Source organism: Vombatus ursinus, unplaced genomic scaffold (assembly GCF_900497805.2).
Source record: "Vombatus ursinus unplaced genomic scaffold, bare-nosed wombat genome assembly UNPS02014807.1, whole genome shotgun sequence".
Classification (NCBI taxonomy): domain Eukaryota; kingdom Metazoa; phylum Chordata; class Mammalia; order Diprotodontia; family Vombatidae; genus Vombatus; species Vombatus ursinus.
In genome coordinates, this window is record NW_020954585.1 from 41,469,952 (window position 1) to 41,490,453 (window position 20,502).

At 37.7% G+C, this 20,502-nt stretch overlaps 1 protein-coding gene across 1 annotated transcript in view; it reads left to right on the forward strand.

The window, feature by feature from the left end:
- The window catches only part of PCSK5 (proprotein convertase subtilisin/kexin type 5), a 608,686-nt gene that overhangs the window by 320,488 nt on the left and 267,696 nt on the right, over positions 1-20,502 (forward strand). The window lies entirely within an intron of this gene.

Below are 20,502 nucleotides of genomic sequence, written 5' to 3' on the forward strand. Positions count from 1 at the left end.
ATGACTATAGCTTTAATTTCTTCCTTTGAAAACTGCCTGTTCATATCCTTTGACCACTTATCAATTGGGGAATCACTTGTATTCTTATAAATTTGACTCAGTTCTCTATATATTTTAGAAATGAGGCCTTTACCAGAGACACTGGCTGTAAAAATTCTTTCCCAATTTTCTACTTCCCTCATGATCTTGTTTGCATTGGCTTTGTTTGTGCAAAAACTTTTCAACTTAGTGTAATCAAAATCATCCATTTTGCATTTCATAATGTTCTGCATCTCTTGTTTGGTTTTTCTTCTTAATGATTATGATTGATGAACCTCCTGTGGGCTAGCTGGGTTGGTGGCCTCATCTAGCCTTTGCTCATGTGATCTCTTGTGTTGTCATTGATTCATTCATTAGCATAGTCTATTGTTTGAAGGATTTTAACCTCCTTGAGAATGTGGTCCTGAGCTCTTCCAGAGATGAGCCCTTTGAGAATTAGTAGTGAGGAGGCTGCCATAAGGGCTGACAATATTAAGATAGACCCAGGAGTCTTCTCTGGGGCTTTTAACACAGAGAAGAATGGGGTGCTTTTTTTGGTCCAGTAAATTGATGCCACGGCAGGATTGGGAAATTCCTTGGGAGCAAGACTATAGCTTCACTCTGTCAGCACAGCAGCATATTGAAACCACTGGTCAAGTTTGTTTTTCTAATTTCTGTGGCCTTTTTCATTTAGTGAAATCAGTTCTCATGGATTCCGTTCTCATCTTTGTGCTGATGATTCTCAAATCTATTTATCTATCCCTAACCTCTCTGCTGAACTCTAGAGTCACACCTCCAGCTGTCTATTGGACATCTTAAACTGGATAGACATCTTAAACTCAACATGGCCAAAACTGAAATCATTATCTTTTCACCCAAACTCACTCCTCTTCCTAAATTCCTTATTTCTGTTGAGGGCACCACCATCCTCCTGAAGAGGGCTAGAGGTTTTGGGGTGCTGGGACCCCACAGATCGCGATGTGGGCTTGTCTGAAAGAATTCAACCCAAATCTTCTTCCAGCCAGAGAAATAGTTTATTAAAGATAAAGCATATAGGCCAGACTCCCAAGGAACTCAAACATCAGTAATGCCGGTAAGGAAGAGCCAGCATGAGGGTCTCAGCCTCTAGGTGTGAGAGGTTCTCAGCATCTGAATGGGGGCTAAGGTGCATCTTAAGCCAGGTGACACCCATAAGGACCAACGGGCATGAGAAAAGCTCAGCATCTGAATAGAGACAAGACATGCAGAAAGACTGTGAGAGGGATCTAGGAGTGGCCAAGTAGTTTGGGGTGACAGGAGGAAGGGCCTAAGGAGATCTGGGTGGGAGTGGCTTGTAAATTGCAGTGAACAGAACTCCTGGGTCCTGGACTTCCTGGAGCCTAGCTAGGATTAAGGGTGGGAAATGGCCAGGGGCCATAGGAAGGTAAAACAATGGAGGAGAGATTGGGTGTAGCCACAATGAAAGGTCAGTTGATGGGACTATAGCCTCAGGGGAAGTAACTTTGGGTGGCCAGAGGAAGTGGGGGTGGTTGGGAGATAATGAAGGGAACTGGAAGGTAGAAGTTTGCTTTCAAAGGGAGATAAAGAGAGTCTACAAGGAATCTAAAAGCTTAAGGTTTTTCTGGGAATCATAGACAAACTGGAGCCAGGTTCTTTTTAGGGCTAGGAAGGAAGGCGCATCTGAGTAAGATCAAAAGGCAAGGCTAAGGGTTTGGAAGGGAGATAGGATTTTCAACCAATGGGATCCAAATTCCTTTTGCCGAAAAGGGTTAAAGGGAAAAGGGGCAAAGGTCTGGGCTTCTGAAACTGAATGAAACCTCTTTCCCATGCTTACAACCTAGGTGTCATCCTTGATATATAAGCAAAGATTTAAAAAAAATTGTTTTAATTTTGTAGCATCTTTGGCCTTCTTATCTACTTTGACACTGGACCACCCTGGTACAGACCTCATCACCTCATTTCTAGACAATTGAAATAGCCTGCTGATTGATCTCTCTCAAGTCTCCCCCCATTCCTCCACTTAGCTATCAATTTAATCTTCCTAAAGCATAGATCTGACCATGTCACCTCCCTGTTTAGTACATTCTAGTGGCTTCCAGTCTTCTTATGCCTCATTCACCCCATGTACTCTACAAGCCAGTGACACTGATTTTATGGTTCCTTGCACAAGATGTTTCATCTCCAAACTCTAGGCATTTTCCCTGATTCTCCCCCATGCCTAGAATTCTCTCCCTCCTCATTTCCTTAAAATCCAACTAAAACCCCACTTTCTATGAGGAGTCTTTCCTCCTTAATGTTAGTCTCTCCCCTCTGTTGATTATCTTTAAGCTATCCTGTATATATCTAGTTTGTACATAAGTGTTTGCAAATTGTCTCCCTCATTAGACAGTGAACCTTCCTTGAGAGCAGGAAATGACTTTAGCCTAGCTTTTTATCTCCAGAGCTTAGCATACAGCAGGAATAATGCTAGTTGACTGACTGTTGTTGTTTGTCCTTTGTTCTCAAAGAGGACCATGGTATCAGGAAGGTGAGCCATGACTTGCAAGTGAATTGGATTTAAATGAAGGAGGACTGTCCAAAGTCACCAGTCTTGCTTTCTCCTCCTGAGCCATCTGGGTCCAGTAGCAAGATATAGATCAGGACGACCAGAGATGGCCCCAGAGGCAGTGGCAGACATTGGCTTTTTTAAGGTCTCAGATCACAGTTTGATTGAGGCAACACACATTTGGGGATTTAGGCTGAGTAAGAAATGAGGCAAAAGATGGCTTCTTTTACCTAGTTAAAAAAAAAATCAATCTGGGAGGGGAAGACCCTCAGGGTTTCTGGCCTAAATAGAAACAATTGCTATTTACACTCACTCTGAGTCATCTAGGTCCAAACAATGACCAAGTGGGGCTTGGGCTGGGACCTGTTGTTGGCCAATCAATGAGAGCCAGAGTGATTTGTATATAAGGCTTGGTCCTTAAGAAAGAAATCTAGCCGGTAAACCTTTGATCACTGAAAACCTTGTTGACTGACTGACTGACTGACTGACTGAATGAATGAATGAATGAACAATGCTCTAGGAGAGTAATCCCCTTATTTTAGGTAGTAAGACTTTGACAATAGTGTTTTTCCATTAATAGGTGGCAGATTAAGTTAGTCTCCTAATTGTTCTTCCCTACTTATATAGTCTCTCCCCTTTTCAAACCACCTTCTATACAAATGCCAAATTAATATTAAACAGAAGTCTGACCATCACCTCCCTTCTCCATAATGTTTAGTGGCTCCCTATTGCCTCTAGGATAAGGTACAAGCTCCTTAGGCAGGTCCACTGCAATAGGGCTTCCACCTATCTTTTCAGATTTGTTTGATTTCATTGTTGTTTAGTCATTTTCAATCATATCTCACTTTTTGTGACCCCATTTAGAGTTTCTTGGCAAAGATACTGGAATGGAATTTCCTTCTCCAGCTCATTTTACAGATGAGGAAACTGAGGCAAACAGGGTTAAGTGACTTGCCCTTGGTCACCCAGCCCAGGTCACCCAGCTAGTAAGTATCTGAGACCAGATTTGAACTCAGGAAGATGAGTCTTACTGACTCCAAGCCTAGCACTCTATCCACTGTGCCACCTGGCTTCATGAGGAAGTTCAAAAATTCATTCTAAGACCAATTATAAATGACTCATGGATTATATATGTCATTGCTCCCCTGTTAGCATCAATAATAGAGATGATACTGTACATTTTGGAAGCAGTACAATTCTATATAGTATGAATACTGATATTGCTATGGCATCTTTTAAAAAAAATAAAATGCTTTAAAATAATAAAAGAGGTACAAAGTATATTTTTGGTACATTTGGATTTGCCCTTGCTCAATATGATGTGTATTTATTATACACACACACGTACACATGAATGTTTTTGTACTCCCCATTCTAATGTAAGTTCACTCTGAGTAAGAATTGCTTAATTCTTTATACTTATATCCCCAGCTCCTCCTACCACAGTGTCAGGCACTAAATAAATATTTGTTGATTGATTGATCTACCAGAATATGATCACATGCTTGGTGTTTCCATATGTTTCTGAATAATAAGATCATTGGCTCATCTCAATGAATTTTGGGGGCACCCAGTTAACCATGTATGATCCAGTGATATTCAAGCTATTTTTGCCTATTATCTACCAGTTGTATACATTTTTTAAAAGTCCTCTCTAAGAATAAACTGACTGGATCACCATCAGTTAGGTGATTTCCATTTAAAAACAAATTATATACTTTCATATACTTTGTATATGAAAGCAGTCATTGTTTTAATGGGCTAATTTTTTTTAAGCAGACCCATAGTTTATAATTCAGTAGGATTCTGAATCCGTGGTAATGGTGCTGCAAACTTTAGTGAATTATATAGATGACAATAGAGACTTAATCCGTCCATACATAGATTTTTTTTTTAACTAATAACACTTCCCCTGCTCTCCTTCCTTTCAACATAAAGCCTAGGAATTGATGCTTATCCTTAATTCTTGAATGGGAATGTAAGATTTTCAGACTATTTGAGGTTAAACATTTTTTAAAATTGTATGTATTTGGTAAGATTTTTACCCAATTGCTATTAAAAGTGACTTAGATTTATTAGAAAAAAATCATGGAATAAAAATTATGTCAAATAGTTCAGATTAAGACAAGTAATAACAATTATGATATTGCTTCTACATTATGTACAAGAGCTTTTACTGCAGTGAGTACACAACAGAATAAGGAAAAAAATGAAGAAAGTGGTGCTACATGTGTGGAGAAATATGTGAAAAACACAATTTCTGCCAGACGATTAGTTTATTGATAAATGTGTTTGTAATATTTCTAACACATTCACTCAGTCATTCATTTTGGGGGTTATACCTATGATTCTATCATTCAACTTCCTTTACCAGTGGAACTTGCCACTTGTTCTACAGATTAGAGTCTTAGGCTTAGAAAACTGTCTGGGATGGTGAAACGTTAACTGACATGTACCAGGTCATGCAGGCAGTGTGAAAGGCAAGACATGAGCTGAGATGTTCCTGTCTCTCAGGTCAGTTCTGCTATAATATATTACTTCTAAAATTAAATAATATTTTTTGTGTTATAAAAGATTGTGTCCCATTAGCAAGTGACTAGAACACCATCTCATCTTCCCATGTCACCTCAGAATGTTCCTGATGAGGCATCAAATATTTCTTTTCAAAGTTGGACTACAATGCTTTCCACAATGTTGAAAGAGAGCATAATTCCATCCATTCTATCAATCAAAAGCATTTATTTTGAAATATGTTTTATTGATATATTTTGTTTTGATTACCTGTAATTCTCCAATGTGTCCATTTCCCTAGCCCTTGCAAGAGAGCTGTCCCTTGTAGAAAACAGTAAATAAGGGAGTAGAGGTGGGGGAACATTTCAGAAAAGATTTTAAAATTTGTTTTAATCTTAATTATTTAATTTTAAATAAAATACTGACAAAAATATTATAGCAATTTTTTTTTATTATTCACTATACTAGGCATGTGAGGAAGGTTCAGGAAAATAATGTAATTACCATATTAAAATAAAAACATCCCAAACCACATAATTATATCAATAGGTGTTAATAAAAAGCCTTTAATAAATTCAGCTCTCATTTATGCATAAAGAAAAAAAAACTCTGTAAAACATAGGTATAGAAGGAACATTTTTTAAAAATTCATTAAAAAATATCTAAAACTAAATGATATCATTTGTGCAACGGAGAACTACTAGGAACTTTCCCAATAAATCTAAAACTGAGGCTGCCCCCATTCCCAACTGTTATTTTATATAGTTCTAGAAATGCTAGCAATAGCAATAAGAAAAAGAAATTAAAAGCATAAAGATCGGCAAAGAGGTGACATAAGAATTCCAGTTTGCTGATGATATGATGGTTTATTTGTTGTTGTACAGTCGTTTTCAATCATGTCCAACTCTTTGTGATCCCATTTGGGGTTTTCTTGGCAAAGATACTGGAGCAGTTTGCATTTCCTTCTCCAGCTCATTTTACAAATGAAGAAACTAAGGTAAACAGAATTAAGTGACTTACCCAGGGTCACCCAGCTAGTAAATGTCTGAGGCCAGATTTGAACTCAGGAAGATGAATCTTCCTGACTCTAGACCTGACACTCTATCCATTGTGGCATCTACCTACCTGATGGTTCACTTAGGAAATCCTAAAGAATTAGCAAGGAAACTAATTGAGATAATCAATAACTTAAGTAAAGTAGCAGGGAACAAAATAAATCCACAAAAATTAAAAGTTTCTGTTCAGCAATAACAAAACCCAGGGAGAATAATAGAAAGGGAGAACTACTTAAAACAACTACAAAATGCATAAAGTATCTTGGAATCAATTTACCAATGCACACTGAAGACCTGTATAGATAAAATCATAAAGCATTCTTAAAATTTTTTCTGAATAACTTAGATATTTGGGATATTAATGCTTATAGCTGGACTATACCAGTATCATAAAATAATAATACTACCAAAATTAATTTATTCTTTTAGTGATATGTGAAACTATCAAAGGGATAATTTAATTTGTAAAGCTAGGTAAAATAATTACAAAATTAATTTCTAGATTAAGAATATTAAGGGTCATACTGACAGACATGTAAGAATGGAGAATGGCATTTAACCATAGAATCACAGGAGCTCAGACTTAGAATAGGAAAGGGCCTGAGAGGGCATTGAGCCCAACAATTTCATTTTTATAGATGAGGAAACTGAGGCAGAGAAAGCTTAAATGACTTCTTCTGAATCACACAATGACTGAGTTTCTGAAGTAGGATTTGAACTCAGGTCTTCCTGACTCTTAAGTCCAATATTCTGCTCATTACATTGCCTATATGCTCTTCTAGACCACAGATGTTATTACAAAACAGTAGTTATCAAAACTTCTGAGCACTGGTTAAAATATAGAAAAGTAAATCAGTGAAACAATCTCTGCCCTCAAGCTACTTTATATCTATTAAGGGGAATACGTAGATATTTAAATGTACATAAAAGATGATAGATACCGATTAGATAGATAGATTAGAGATACAACAATGAGGGGTAAGAACTAGAAGCTTGAGATCAGGAAAGGCACCTGAGCTGTGCTAGGAAAGAGACTAGGGATTCTAACAGATGGGCATGAGGGGAGTATATTCCAGGTATAGGGGATAACCAGTGTACCTGCGCAGAAATGGAAGCTGTTTTGTGATGTATGAAGAACAGTAAGAAAGCCTATTTGGTTGGTCCCTTGGTTTGTGAGTAGTAATGTATAATGAGCCTGGAAAGGGAGGATGGGGCCAAGTTATGAGGGCTTTAAATACAAAATAGAAAAGTTTATATCTTTATATCTGATCCTAGAGGTAATAGGAAGCCATAGGAATTTACTGAGTAGAGTAACCTCATCAGATCTGTTTTAGGAAAATCACTTTGGCAGTTGTGTGGAGGATGGATGAATTGGGGTAAGACTTGAGGCAAGAAGACCAATTAGAAGGCTGTTGCAATTACCTGATCTAGAGGTTATGGGGTGGTGGCCATGTGAATGAAGAGAATGAGATAGTCATAAGAGATGTTGCAAAGGTAGAAATAATGAGGTTTGGCAACTGATTGAACATGTAAGGTGAAGGAGAATGAAGAGTCCAGAAGAATGCTGAGGTTGTGAACCTGGGTGAATGGAAAAATACTGGTGCCCTCAACAGAAATAGCAAATTTGAAGAAAAAAAATAATGAATTCTGTTTTGTACATGTTGAGTTTGAGATGCCTATAGGACATCTATTTCAAAATGTCTAGTAAGAAACCAGGACTGTTTAGTGATAACGATTAAGCTATCTGAGCTGTAATCTAAGGAAATTACTAAGAGGGAAAGTAGAAAGAAAAGGACTCCAATCAGAGACTTGCCCTACACCCACAGTTAGAGATTGTGACTGTAGGTGATGATCCTGCAAAGAAGACCGAGAAGCCACAGTTAGAGTAATAGAGGAGAATCAAGAAAGCAGTGTTACAAAAACCCAGAGAGGAGAGAATATCCAGAGAGAGAGAGGGTTCAACAATTTCAAATGCTGCAGGGAACTGTAGCTATCAGCATGAAGACTAAGAAAAAGGCTACAGCTTTGGTAATCAAGAAATCATTTGTAACTTTCAAGAGAGGAGTTTCATTTGAGTGATGAAGTTAGAAGCCAGATTTTGTACTGCTTTCAGCAACCATGTAGATGGCAGTTTCGATGTCAACTGTGTATGCTGGTTTTGAAAACTGGATCATCTGTTATTTGATAGAGCATATTAGTGTTCCGTTGAGCAAAAATATCCCCAAAATGAAGATATATGAATAGGAAGGATTTGTGATCATGGCCAGCATGAGAACTTCCACCATTAACTCAGATTGTAACCCATATAGAATTCATTAGCTGAGTACAAGTGAGATGCCTCTGGCACATAGAGATGAAATGATTTGCCCATAGTCACATAATAAGTATTAGAGATGACATTTGAGCCCCTGTCTTCTTGCCTCCAAGCTCAAGATTCTCTTCATTACTACTTGCTACAAAAAAATATAATTTTGTTGGACTTGATAGAGGAATTTAATGAAAGAGAAAATCAGGGATATCCAGTGAAATATCCTTGTTGGAAGTTTGGAAGAGAAGTGAGTTTGGAAGAAAAAATAATGAATTCAGTTTTGGACATCCTGAGTGAGATATCCGATAGGTACTTGGAAATGTGGGTCTGAAGCTTGGGGGAGAGGCTGGGGCTGGATATACAGATTTGTTATTCATCTGCATAGAGATAATAATTAAGCCCATGGGAACTGAGAAGATCACAAAAAGAAATTATAGAGGAAAAAAAGGGAAATGGGCACAGGATAAAGCCTAGGGGTTCATCCCTAATTGGGCCTTCATATAAATGATGAAGTAGCAAAGGATTCAGAGATGAAGTAAGAACTAGTGGGAAGTATTATCATGAAAACTGAGAGAGAAGAAAATATACAGGTGGAAAGTATTCAACAGTATCATATACAGTAGAGAGGTCAAGAAGGATGATGACAGAGAAAAGACTGCCACATTTGGCAGTTGAGAGATTATTGGCAACTGGAGAAAGCAGTTTCAATTGAGTGATGAAATTAGAAGGCAGATTACAAAGGATGAGTGAGAGAAGAATTTGGAGAGGCAATGAGAGTAGATAGCTTTTTCCAGGAGTTCAGCTGGGAAAAAAAGGAGAGATAGAGGGAAATAGCGTGAGGGATTGGCTGGGTCTAGTGAAGGTTTTTTAAGGATAGAGGAGATTCAAAATATTTGAAGGTAGTAGAGAAGGAACCAGATAGAGAGAAATGAAAGATTAGAGAGAAGAATGGGATGATTAAAAAGGCAATCTGCCTCAGGAAGGAGATGGGATCAAGGGCATTCTCTGCTTAATCTCAGCACTCACCCTAGCACTTCCTGATTCCTGTCTCTCATGAAATTCGTCATCAGTGTAGTGGATGATAAACCAATAGCTAAGGCTTGAACACCCATTTTGTTATTTTTTAAGACCAATTTTGTCAGAGAAGTAAAAATAACAATAATACTTAATGATTCAAATAGTACAGCTGGAGCTAATTCTGCCTAAGAAATAAATCACTCAACAAGCATTTATTAAGCACCTACTTTGTTCTAGGCACTGGGGACAAAGCCAATAAAGAACCAATCCCCAACAAGTCAACAAGAATTGATTAAGTACCTACTATATATTTGCAAGGTACTATGCTAAGTGTTGGGGATACAAAGAAAGGGGAGGAAAACAGTCCCTGCTGTCAAGGAGTTCACAATCTAATGGGGGGAGACGACATGTAAACAATTGTGTGTGAACAAACTATACCCATGATAAATGGGAGATAATTTCAGAGAGAAAACACTAAAGTTAAGGAAGACTGGGAAAGGCTTGTTAGAGAAGTCAAGACTTTTGCTAAGATTTGAAGGAAGCCAAGAAAGTCAGAAGACAGAAATGAGGAAGGAGGGAGTTCTAGGTATAGGGAACAGTCAGTGAAAATGCCCAGAGTTAGGAGGTGGACTGTCTTATGTTTATATTCTGTTGGGGAAAGAGCATGTACATAGGTAAATAAATACAAAAACATTTACAAAGTAGATACAAGCTGAATTTGTGGAACAGGGAAAGGTACTAACAGCTGGAAAGGAAAGTGCCACATAGGTATTAAGACTAGTTTCCAATAGATTTTGATAGCTCATGGTCATTATTATTCATGGTGAGGTGGAAGATGAGCCCAGAGTAACAGCTCACTTGTTGTCACGATTTTCATCTTGTCAAGGATTTACAAACTTTGAAATAGCATTTGAGGGCCAGAAATGGATTCCTTTTGGCTGATTAAAAGCATCAGAAACTCTGAAACCTCAACCAGTGGTATCACAGAATATTCACAAGAAAATGTTTTTGGAAAGAGGGTTAGGAATCAGGGTAATGCTGAATTAAGTATGAACCATGTAACCCAGTTTAAAAATGATTGATTTGAGATAGGTGTGTGTGTGTGTGTGTGTGTGAGAGAGAGAGAGAGAGACAGACAGACAGACAGACAGACAGACAGAGACAAAGAGAGAGAGAAGGAGAGATGGAGAGAGTTGTATCCATCTGAATGTCAAACTATCTGGACAAGTACTTATACAACAAGAATTCTGAGAGAACTGATGATTGGAGTTTGACCAAGAAATATCATTTATCTTTGTAGCTTTCAGAAAAATGTATTCATGACCTTTCAGGTTGTTACAACAAAATATCCAAATATAAGCTAGGATTCACAAAGGGAAAAAACCCCCACAACCCTGACACCTTCATATTACATGACACCACTTAGTCTTTGTACACCTTAGGGTATTATATTTCCCGTAAGTAAGTCTGAAGAGCAAGTTTCCTCTACCCTTTGTTCATTCAAGGCTGGAGGCTCTGAGAGTGCATCTGACAAGAGTCTGAAACAACATCTATATCTCTGGGTAGGACCAAAACAACTTTCTGTCTCCTTGATCCTTTCCTTTTTCTTAGTCTGACTCCTGTATGAAAGGGATCACAGGCAACAGCTTCTGCTCAATACCAAACAAAGTACCATTTCCAAATCTGGAGTACATGGCAGTGTGTTTTCTGTGTCCAGAACCTAATCTCAGACCTCCAACTTTTGTAATAAGATTTTTAAATACACACAAACACACACACACACACTCCTTAATCAGAGTTCAGTTGCTGGTGGTAATGAGGAATGACATTCTATTGATCTTTTCTAATTACCTATTCCATCTACTGACAAAGGAGATCCCTTCCTGTATGCATTTTACTTTTTCTTGTATCTCTATTTATTTGCATGGAGTTGCTCCAACTCCGATAATTTTTACAAATTTCAGTAGACTTTCAGCTCACTTTTGCCTCTTTTTTTTTTCCATTTCTGACTCAACCTGAATCCTTTCATATGATTACTGATTTTATGACACCAGTACAATGACATTAATTTCATGGCTACTTGCTCCCATTTCTTTTTTTGTTCATTCTCTAGAAACATAAAAGACAACTAGTATGGCCTCCAATTGCTGTCAAAGAGCCAGGAAGCTAGATATTCAGCTCATTATTAATTGGTCAAATATTTTTAATCTAATTTTTTTTCCTGTTGAGTGTTGTGGTGTACTTCTATATTATAACTGGCATGGATAAGTCTTGATCATTTCAATAGACTCTGGAAGATTCTTTTATTCAGGATAGTTACCCAATTTAGGAAACTTTTCATTGTCTGGAATTGTTGCTGCTGCTTTTCTTAATGCTTGTTTCATTCTTCTTTAGGGGTTGGGGGAGCATCTTTCTCTGTTATCAGTTAAGCAACAAGCATTTGTTAAATATCTCCTGTATGCTTAAAACACAGTGTACATAGCACCTACTGTGTGCTTAATACACACTGAATAGTTCAGCGCCAGGCACTGTATGAGGGACTCAGTATATAATCACAAAAAAAAGAAATAGTTCCTGCCCTCAAGGAGCTTATATTCTATCAGAAGAGACAAGTAGGTACATAGTATAAAGATACAATGTGTACTTCTATGTGTGTGTAAACATATATTTATCTCTATGTGTACATGTATTAATATTAAATATGCCATATACACCCATATATTATATATGTGTTATATAAACAGATCTATATCTGTGTCATATATATATATATATACACATGTATGTATAGATATAGATATGGAGAAAGACAGAGAGAGAGAGAGAGAGACAGAGACAGAGGTAGATAATGGGGAATAGTGAATAGAGAGTTAGACGTGGAGTTAGGAAGAACAGAAATATCTGGGTTCACATCCCATCTCTAAAGTTTAGAGGCTGTGCAATTCTGGGCACATCACTTAACCTTTTAGTTCTCTCCATGTTAATCAGATGCTTTGGAATTTGTGTGAGAACTGTTAGATTTTGAAAAAAAATATTTGCTTGCTTTTTAAGCAGAACTGCTTGTTCAAATTTTTTTTTTTCGATAAATGTGCAAACGCATCATGACATAGTAAGATGTTGCAATCAGGGAGTTGTGGGATCAGATCCTCCCTGTAACACATATTAGCTTAGCTATGTAACCATGACTAAGTCACTCATAGACCCCTCAGGGAACTCTCTAAGCCTTTGGGTTCCAGAGGAGTTCTAGATTTTCATTGGTGAAGCGAGCTTCTATACCTGAAGTTCTTAAAAAAAAAAGCCCAATGAATTCATAGTTCTGAACAACAACTAAACACTAGAATATCCCTACCCTCCCCCCCCCAAAAAAGAAAAAAATGTGAAAAATAGGATTAAAAGATCCTGGGAAAGGCAGCTACCATGTTGGGTGGACCTCCTGTGGAAGATTTATTGAAGGACATGAATAAGAGTAGCACAGAATGTGGAGACATGAATGGGTATGATTCTGCACCTGGGGGATGTAGTCGGATAAGTGAGATCAGAGATCCATCTCAATGGGGAAGGCTAAGGTGTGTGAGCCTCCTAGGGTTTGAAAGCAAAGATTTACTACCAACTTTTGATTCTTAACTCTGCAAGATTAGGTTGAACAACTCTCAGGGAGAGATACTTCTTTTTCATAAAACTCCTAGCAATTTCCTTGATAGATGTGGAAAGAAATTCTATGTAGAATGCCTCTCTTGAGATATTCCTTAGTTCCTCCAGACCTGGTACTGAGACAATTAAGGTCCATGAGCTGCTCGGAACAAAAGTGCTACATAAATACAAGACAGAGATAATGCCATTAATTGTCCTGTTTTTGCAGCTGGAAATTGGAAGTGTTTGGGGGTATAGTTCAGTTAAGGTTCAGTGAGGAGAGGAAAATGACCCAAGCCAGGCAGTAAATCAATTCAAAATTGTAAGGATACCATGGGAGATCACACACTTACGGCAATAGGCTGTACTAGGATTTTCCTGGTGTTTAATTACACTTTTAGCCTTATAATGTGTTCAAATCTAGGCTTTTAGTACCTAAAACAGACCAGAAAAGATAGTCTGCCCATAAATTCTGTGGAAAATTGTGTGAGAGTGAGTAGCAAGTAAAAATATATCAGAGTAAATGTGTGAAATAAGTGAGAATACATAATATGTTATATGTGATTTACTGGGCCGATTTCCCAATAGTTAGCAGCCTGGTTAGTTTACCATGTGGTTTTGTGTCTCCTACCTGGATCACTTAGAGCAAAGCACATGCCTTCCTACGCAGTATCGTGGCCTCAGCTCTTGCTCTGGATTCTGATGTCATTGCTCGTTAGAATGTGAGGTCCTTGATGGGAAGACCATGTTTTTGCCTTTCTTTATGTCCCTGGCGCTTAGCACACTGCCTGATGCATTGTCAGCTCTTCACAATATTAGCTTGTTTGACTGTTGACTGAAATACTACCTTTATAACCTTAGACAAGTTGCTTAACCTCCACAGACCTCAGTTTCATTATCTATTCTAAAAAAAGGACAGGGATGTCTTCTGAGGTCCCTTCTAGTCTTTGTTCTAGATCTGTGATCCTCTGAACCTAAACAAAGCAACAAGGCAGGGAAGTAAGAGGATGATAGGGGAAGAGTAATGGATTTACAGTGGAATCACGTGGGTATGAATGACTGGGCTACTGCTATGGTAGTGACCTGTAGTGGTGGTGGAGGCAGCAGCACAGCGGAGTACCTGATAGAGCTCCCGACCTGGAATCAGGAAATCCTAAATTCAAATCCACACTCAGACACTTCTTAGCTGGGCAAGGCACTTAGCCTCTCTTTGTCTCAGTTTCCTCATCTGTAAAATGGGGATAAAAATAGCACCTACCTCCCAGGGTTATTGTGAGGATCAAATGAGATAATGATAGTGAAGTGCTTAGCACAGTGCCTGGCGCATAGAGCTATATAAATGGTAGCTATTATTATAAGTAGTAGTAACAACAACTAGCATTTATACAGTAATTCAGGGTTTACAAAGGACTTTATGTGGTCACTCATTTGTTCCTCACAACAACCCTGCAAGGTAGGAGCTATTATTATCCCCGTTTTACAGATGAGGGAACTGAGAGAGACTTGCCCAGAGTCACAAAGCTAGTGTTTAAGGCTATATTTGATCTCGTCTAATGGACCCCAGGTCCCAAGCATTATCTACTGTACCAGTCCCTAATTTTTCTTCTTGGGGCCTCAATTTCTTCATCTGAAAAACTAGAATTGGACTTAATGACCCTTAAGGTTCATTTCAGCTCTAAAGCTGTGATCCCATACACTCAGAGTTCCCAAGTTTCCAACTAATTATCTATATTTGGAGCCATATTTAGTCACCATTAGATTATGCCTCCTTGAGATCAAGAACTGTCTTTTGTGTCTTTTTGTATTCTTAGCAATTAGTATACATAGTGCCTGGCACAGAATAGGCATTTAATCAATATTTATTTGTTGATTTTTTCATCAATATCTGCCCAAATTTCTATAGACACAACTATAAAAGTTTTTGTGTTGGTATAGATTTTAAGCCTAAGTGTGTTGGAGTAATAGATCCTAAATGTATTCTTTGTGGTGTAATGGAAAAATGATTGGCATAGGGGTTGTAAGGCATTATTAAATACTGTCACCTGTCTAGTCTTTTCATCTTTAGTGATAGCCTTTGATTTCTCCATGCTGCCACCTGTTGGTAGTGAGACTGAGAGTAAGACTGATACCTGACATCTGGGTCTTCTCTAGAGCCGTTTGTCAGGGGCAACTGGTTTTCAAAATGCTTTCCATTTCTGCAGCATGCCTATGGCACCCTCCATAAAGGGTGTCTCTATTTCCCCCGTTTCATTCTTTTTCACATTAAAAAAAACATACCAATGATTTCATTAATGTAATGAATGTTTCATAAGGAACTTCCTCCACCAATTCAAATTGGCATTTTCTCTAAAATTTATGGACTTGGTGACTTACTCAGGGCCACACAGCCAACATGTATCAGAGGGATGTAAACATAAGTCTTTCCGCTTTAGAAACTATCTCTCTATCCACTATAGCATACTACTTCTCTCTTTCCCTTCCCATATATTAATTCCTTAATTAATAATTAATTAATTAATTAATTAGGATTAATTCCTAATCTTTTTTTTAAAAAAATTATAATTTAATTTTAAAATCAAATATTTTGAAAATTTTTGAATTTGAGCAACACCTCAAAAGGGAAATTATTTCCATATGTGAAATAAAATAGAAAAAAAATACATGAAATTGTAAATCTCTACTACATATAGCTTTTTAAAAAAAAGTGAATAAATAAAACATGTTCTTTTCAAATTTGTCCTGCTTGTCTGTCTGCGTTTTCCTATAAATTCTTTCTGTTGATCGGCAAGGAAGTTTTCACTTACTCTATTTTCAACCTTGGTCAGTTCAGTCAGTTGGCAAGCATATATTAAGCACCTACTATATACTAGAACCTATTCTGCTAAGCACTAGACTCACCCCTCCTTAGGTGGGCTGGCAGATCCTTGACTCCCAGGACCTTTCCAAATTGATACTGGACTTAATACAGACACCCAAACAGCTTAGAATTCCTAAGCTCAAGGGATCCACCAGCATCAGCCTCTTGGGTAGCATGCATTAAAGGTATGAACCACCATACCCAGCTTTTTATGTGTTTTTTTTTAAGGTGTTTCAAAGACCCTCTTTTATTTTTTTTTCCCCTTGGGCAACAAAACACTACTGCCAGCTCTCCTCTTTTTCCAAATCCTTCCCCAAAAGGAAAAAAAAATACAATTCTTGTAACAAATAAGTAAAATCAAACAAAACAAACTCATCCATTGGCTATGTCTGAAAATGTATCTCATTCCGCACCTTGGATCTTTTGACCCTCTGTCAGGAGGTAGGTAGCATGCTTCATAATCAATCTCCCAGAATCATGGGTGGTCACTGCTTTAATCCTTAACTTTTTGAGATGTATCATAATTTCTACTTGTGGATCATCTGAGGTTCCTGAATGTTGTGGGGGCAAATATAGGTAGAAAGTCAGCAGATATATATTTGGATGCCCTTGGGACCTTATTAGGAATTCTATAAATGTACATCAGATAAATATATAGACAAATATCTCCTTATGACATTAATTATATATGTATTTAAGAAATGTAAGCTTCTCTGAGCTAATGGATTGACTTCAGACAAGGTAGAAACTTTGATTTTGAATTTATTTATTTCCCTCATTCTCTCTCTCTCTCTCTCTCTCTTTCTTTCTCTCTCTCTCTCTCCCTCTCTCTCTCTTTCTCTCTTTCTTTCTTTTTCTCATACAATTCAGGCAACTTTGACACTGTGGAGTTTATGATGTCAGTTTAACCCCTTCTGAATTCCTTCTGTTTTCCTTTCACAGTTTCAATTTCCTAAACCTCATTTCTCCTTTCTAATTGCATGCACTCTAAGAAGAACTGGTTCATGCAACTTAACATGAAAGGAAGTGCCTCATTTATTCAAGCTAAGTTGAATATAGGAGATTTCCCAAACCTAACTAACTACAGCTATTTAAAGTATGGGAGATATTATACTTTATTTGGTGTTTGGGTACATTCAACTATCTTTAGGTCAGATGTAATTATGTAAGAATTAATAGGAGCATAGATCCAGAAGCTGCAAGGGAACCCAGAGGTCATCTAGTCCAATCTCTTCATTTTACAGATTAAGAAATTGAGGCTCAGAGAAAAGGAAGTGACTTAACCTAAAATCATATGTGTAGTAAGTGTAAGAGGTGGGATTTAAAGACCCCCTTCATTTATTTTTTTTCTTTTGGGCAACAAAACACTACTGCCAGCTCCCATATTTTAACAATGACTCCAAAGCTGCTGTGCTTTCCACTGCACCATGTTTTGTAACATAGGGAGCCTGTTTTTTTCTTAAGGGATAAATTCCTAATAAGTGAATCTTGATTTGTGGAGTAAAATATATACTAGATATGGTAGAAAACACCAGAAAAATTTAAACAACATGTAAATTAAATGAACCAGGGCAGCATGGTAAAGAGGCTAAAATGCTGAGCTTGAAGTCAGTAAGACTTAGTTATATGACCCTGAGCATGTCATTTAAACCTAGATGTGTCTCACATAGTTCTCTTATCCACTACTGCTTTTAGGGAAGGAGATTCCCAAACTGATATCCCTCAGATTAAATCCAGGAGTGCTTTTTTTAGTTACTTTCTTTGAACCAATCCTAATTGGAAAAAGTACATTACATTACAATATTGTACTATTCTTGGTTTAATGGGATTGTGTTGTATTATAAGCCAATGGCTGAAACTTACTTGTTTTATAATTTACTTTCTTTGCATCTTAAACTGACTTTTTTTTTAAATGGGTGAAGGGAGGCACTTTTACAAATCTGTATATGAGGTAGGGGAATTGAAAAAAGTTATATCTCAGAGGGAACTAGATCACTAGGTGACAGAATCAGTGATCATAACAGTCCCTTGACTTATTTTCCAATTTTAATGGCATTAATGTACCGAAGCTATTAAACTCATTCTGAATTAATTGTTAAAGGTCCCGAACAAGCTATTCATTTGTATATGCGAAACCCTACCTGGCTAGCCTTTCAGTGGTCCTGTCACATATGGGATCATCCCAGCATCTTCTCTGGAGCAAACTTGAAGAGACCCTAGAAGTCATCAAATACAAACCCTTCATTTTACAGATGAAGAAACTGAGGCACAAAGAGGTTAAGTGACTTGCTTAGGGTCATAATCTACTAAGTGCCTGAGATGGGATTTGAACCCAGGTCCTCCTAACTCCTGTTCTCTATCCACTTACAAGTTATCTTTCTTACTCCTATGAAGATTAGAGTATTCCCTGTTTTTAATTCTAAAAGAGGTTAATGGCAAAACTGGGGCAGAGTAAAATGCTAAACATCCCCTCTTTTAGTTTTCTCCTTACTTTCCAAATTTGTGTATTTGACTTCTATTATTATCATACACTTATTAGTCTTGTAATTCATTGGCAACCTTATACTATTTCTCAGCCTCCTCTTTCAGATCTCTTTAGAAAAAGAAGGGTCATTGAAGCATTTTTTTCTTCAATGGTTGGTTGTTGGTCCTTCATTTTCAAAAAGGACCAAAATGACATCACCATGCTAAAGTCAAGGTTTAGTGTGTCCGACTGTGGCTGATCAGACCAATATGAGCTCAGGAATGCTCTACCACAGGTCAGGCACAAATAATCTGTGTGAACCTTTAGGGTGGATTCTCTAAGTCTCTGTATCTTGCGTTTCTCTTGAGATATTTTAATTCTGCTTTGCTCACAGAGCACAGCACCTTTTCTGATGTGGGCACACCATGCTGAGTAGTCCTGTGATGAGAGAATAGAAGGAAGGCCAGAAGGATTCATGGACAAGCACAACAGCTTTGAAAGTTACATGTTAAATCTATATATTTACAAAGAAAAGCAAGAGACTTGCAGTTTCATATGATCCTCTCTTTCTGTTCTACTATTTGTATTGAAACACTCCCTTTATTTGGTGTTTGTTAAACTAAAAATTAAAAAAAAAGTAGAAGATATCTCTTTAGAAATGGAAGTTCTACTGAAGGCTTTTCCCCCCAGAAAATCTTTTAAAAAAAAAAAAGATATCAATTCTCCTCAAGACATTCCCTTGCCTGCTGGTTCCCTTTTCCATAGGTTAACCAAGAACAGCATACCAGACAGAGAACGAGAGGTAAAATAAAGTTCTATTATTATTTAGAAGGAGAGAAAGTACTGGTAACCAATGGTAATGTGGGAAAAGCCCAGGCTCTGGTTTTAGTGGACCCGGGTTCAAATTCTGTCTCTGCCACTTATTACCTGTATAGACATGGGCAAGTCACTTAATATCCCTTAGCCTCCCTTTCCTCATCTGAAAAATGAAGGATTAGGCCAGCTGACCTCTGAGGTCCTTTCTGGATCTATGAATTACATATTTGGGAAGGATCTTAGGGAACTCTGACTTAGTAGTTAAGTACTAGGAGGGTTGCCTGAGGCAGAGAGAAATCAAATGACTTTACCAAGGGTAAGCTACCTATATAGTAAGTGTAGAGGATATGATACAAACCCAAGTCTTCTCGAATCCAAGACCAATACCCAATCTACTCTATCATATTGCCTCTATATTACTATAGCTGTGCATTTAACCTTTATGGTTATAATCACTAGTCAAATACAGTCAGCGTATCAAGTACATAAAAATCATAAGTGGAGTGCTAAATATTTTTTTTTAATATTCAAGGAAACAATGTGAGATAGAGTTAAAAAAATACTTAAGATTTTTTAGTACCTAGATATATATTTCCTTATTCAGGTGCACAAACTATAGTTTGTTCCTTTATGATGTCTTAGAGTAGTAAATTTCTCCTCTTCCCTAAGCTCCCAGCCCTTTCTTCTGTAATCAAATCTAATTCTTCTCCAGTCAAACAGTGGGAGGGTAGGACCTATACATGTCTTTCTCCTCTCTCTCTCTCTCTCTCTCTCTCTCTCTCTCTCTCTCTCTCTCTGTCTCTCTCTCACACACACACACACACACAGCCAATCTCTTTAGTCACCAGAGTGGTACAGTGACTAGAATGCTGGACTTGGAGTCAGAAAGTCCCAGGTTTAGATCTTTCCTGAAATACTTAGCCATGTTACCTTCTCTGTGCCTTGATTTCTTCATCTGTAAAATGAGGACATTGGACTTAATTAACTCTAATTAACCTTCTAGCTCTAAATCTATAACCCTATGATCTCTAAGGAGAGAGAAAAGAGCTGTAACAAAGTCAGGATGATTGAGGTTTTGCCCTATATTGATATCTGAGCGTGGGTGGGGAGCACCTCTTCCTAAAGTGCTCTTCCAGGCTTCTGTCCTCATGCCTCCTAGGACAAAATGAGATTGCCTCCATGTCACATGGTACATTCCTGAGGATCAACTCATCTCTTTAACAATGCTTTCCCCCTTAGTTTTACTCTACCTACTACCACTTCCATACTCCTTCTTCCCAT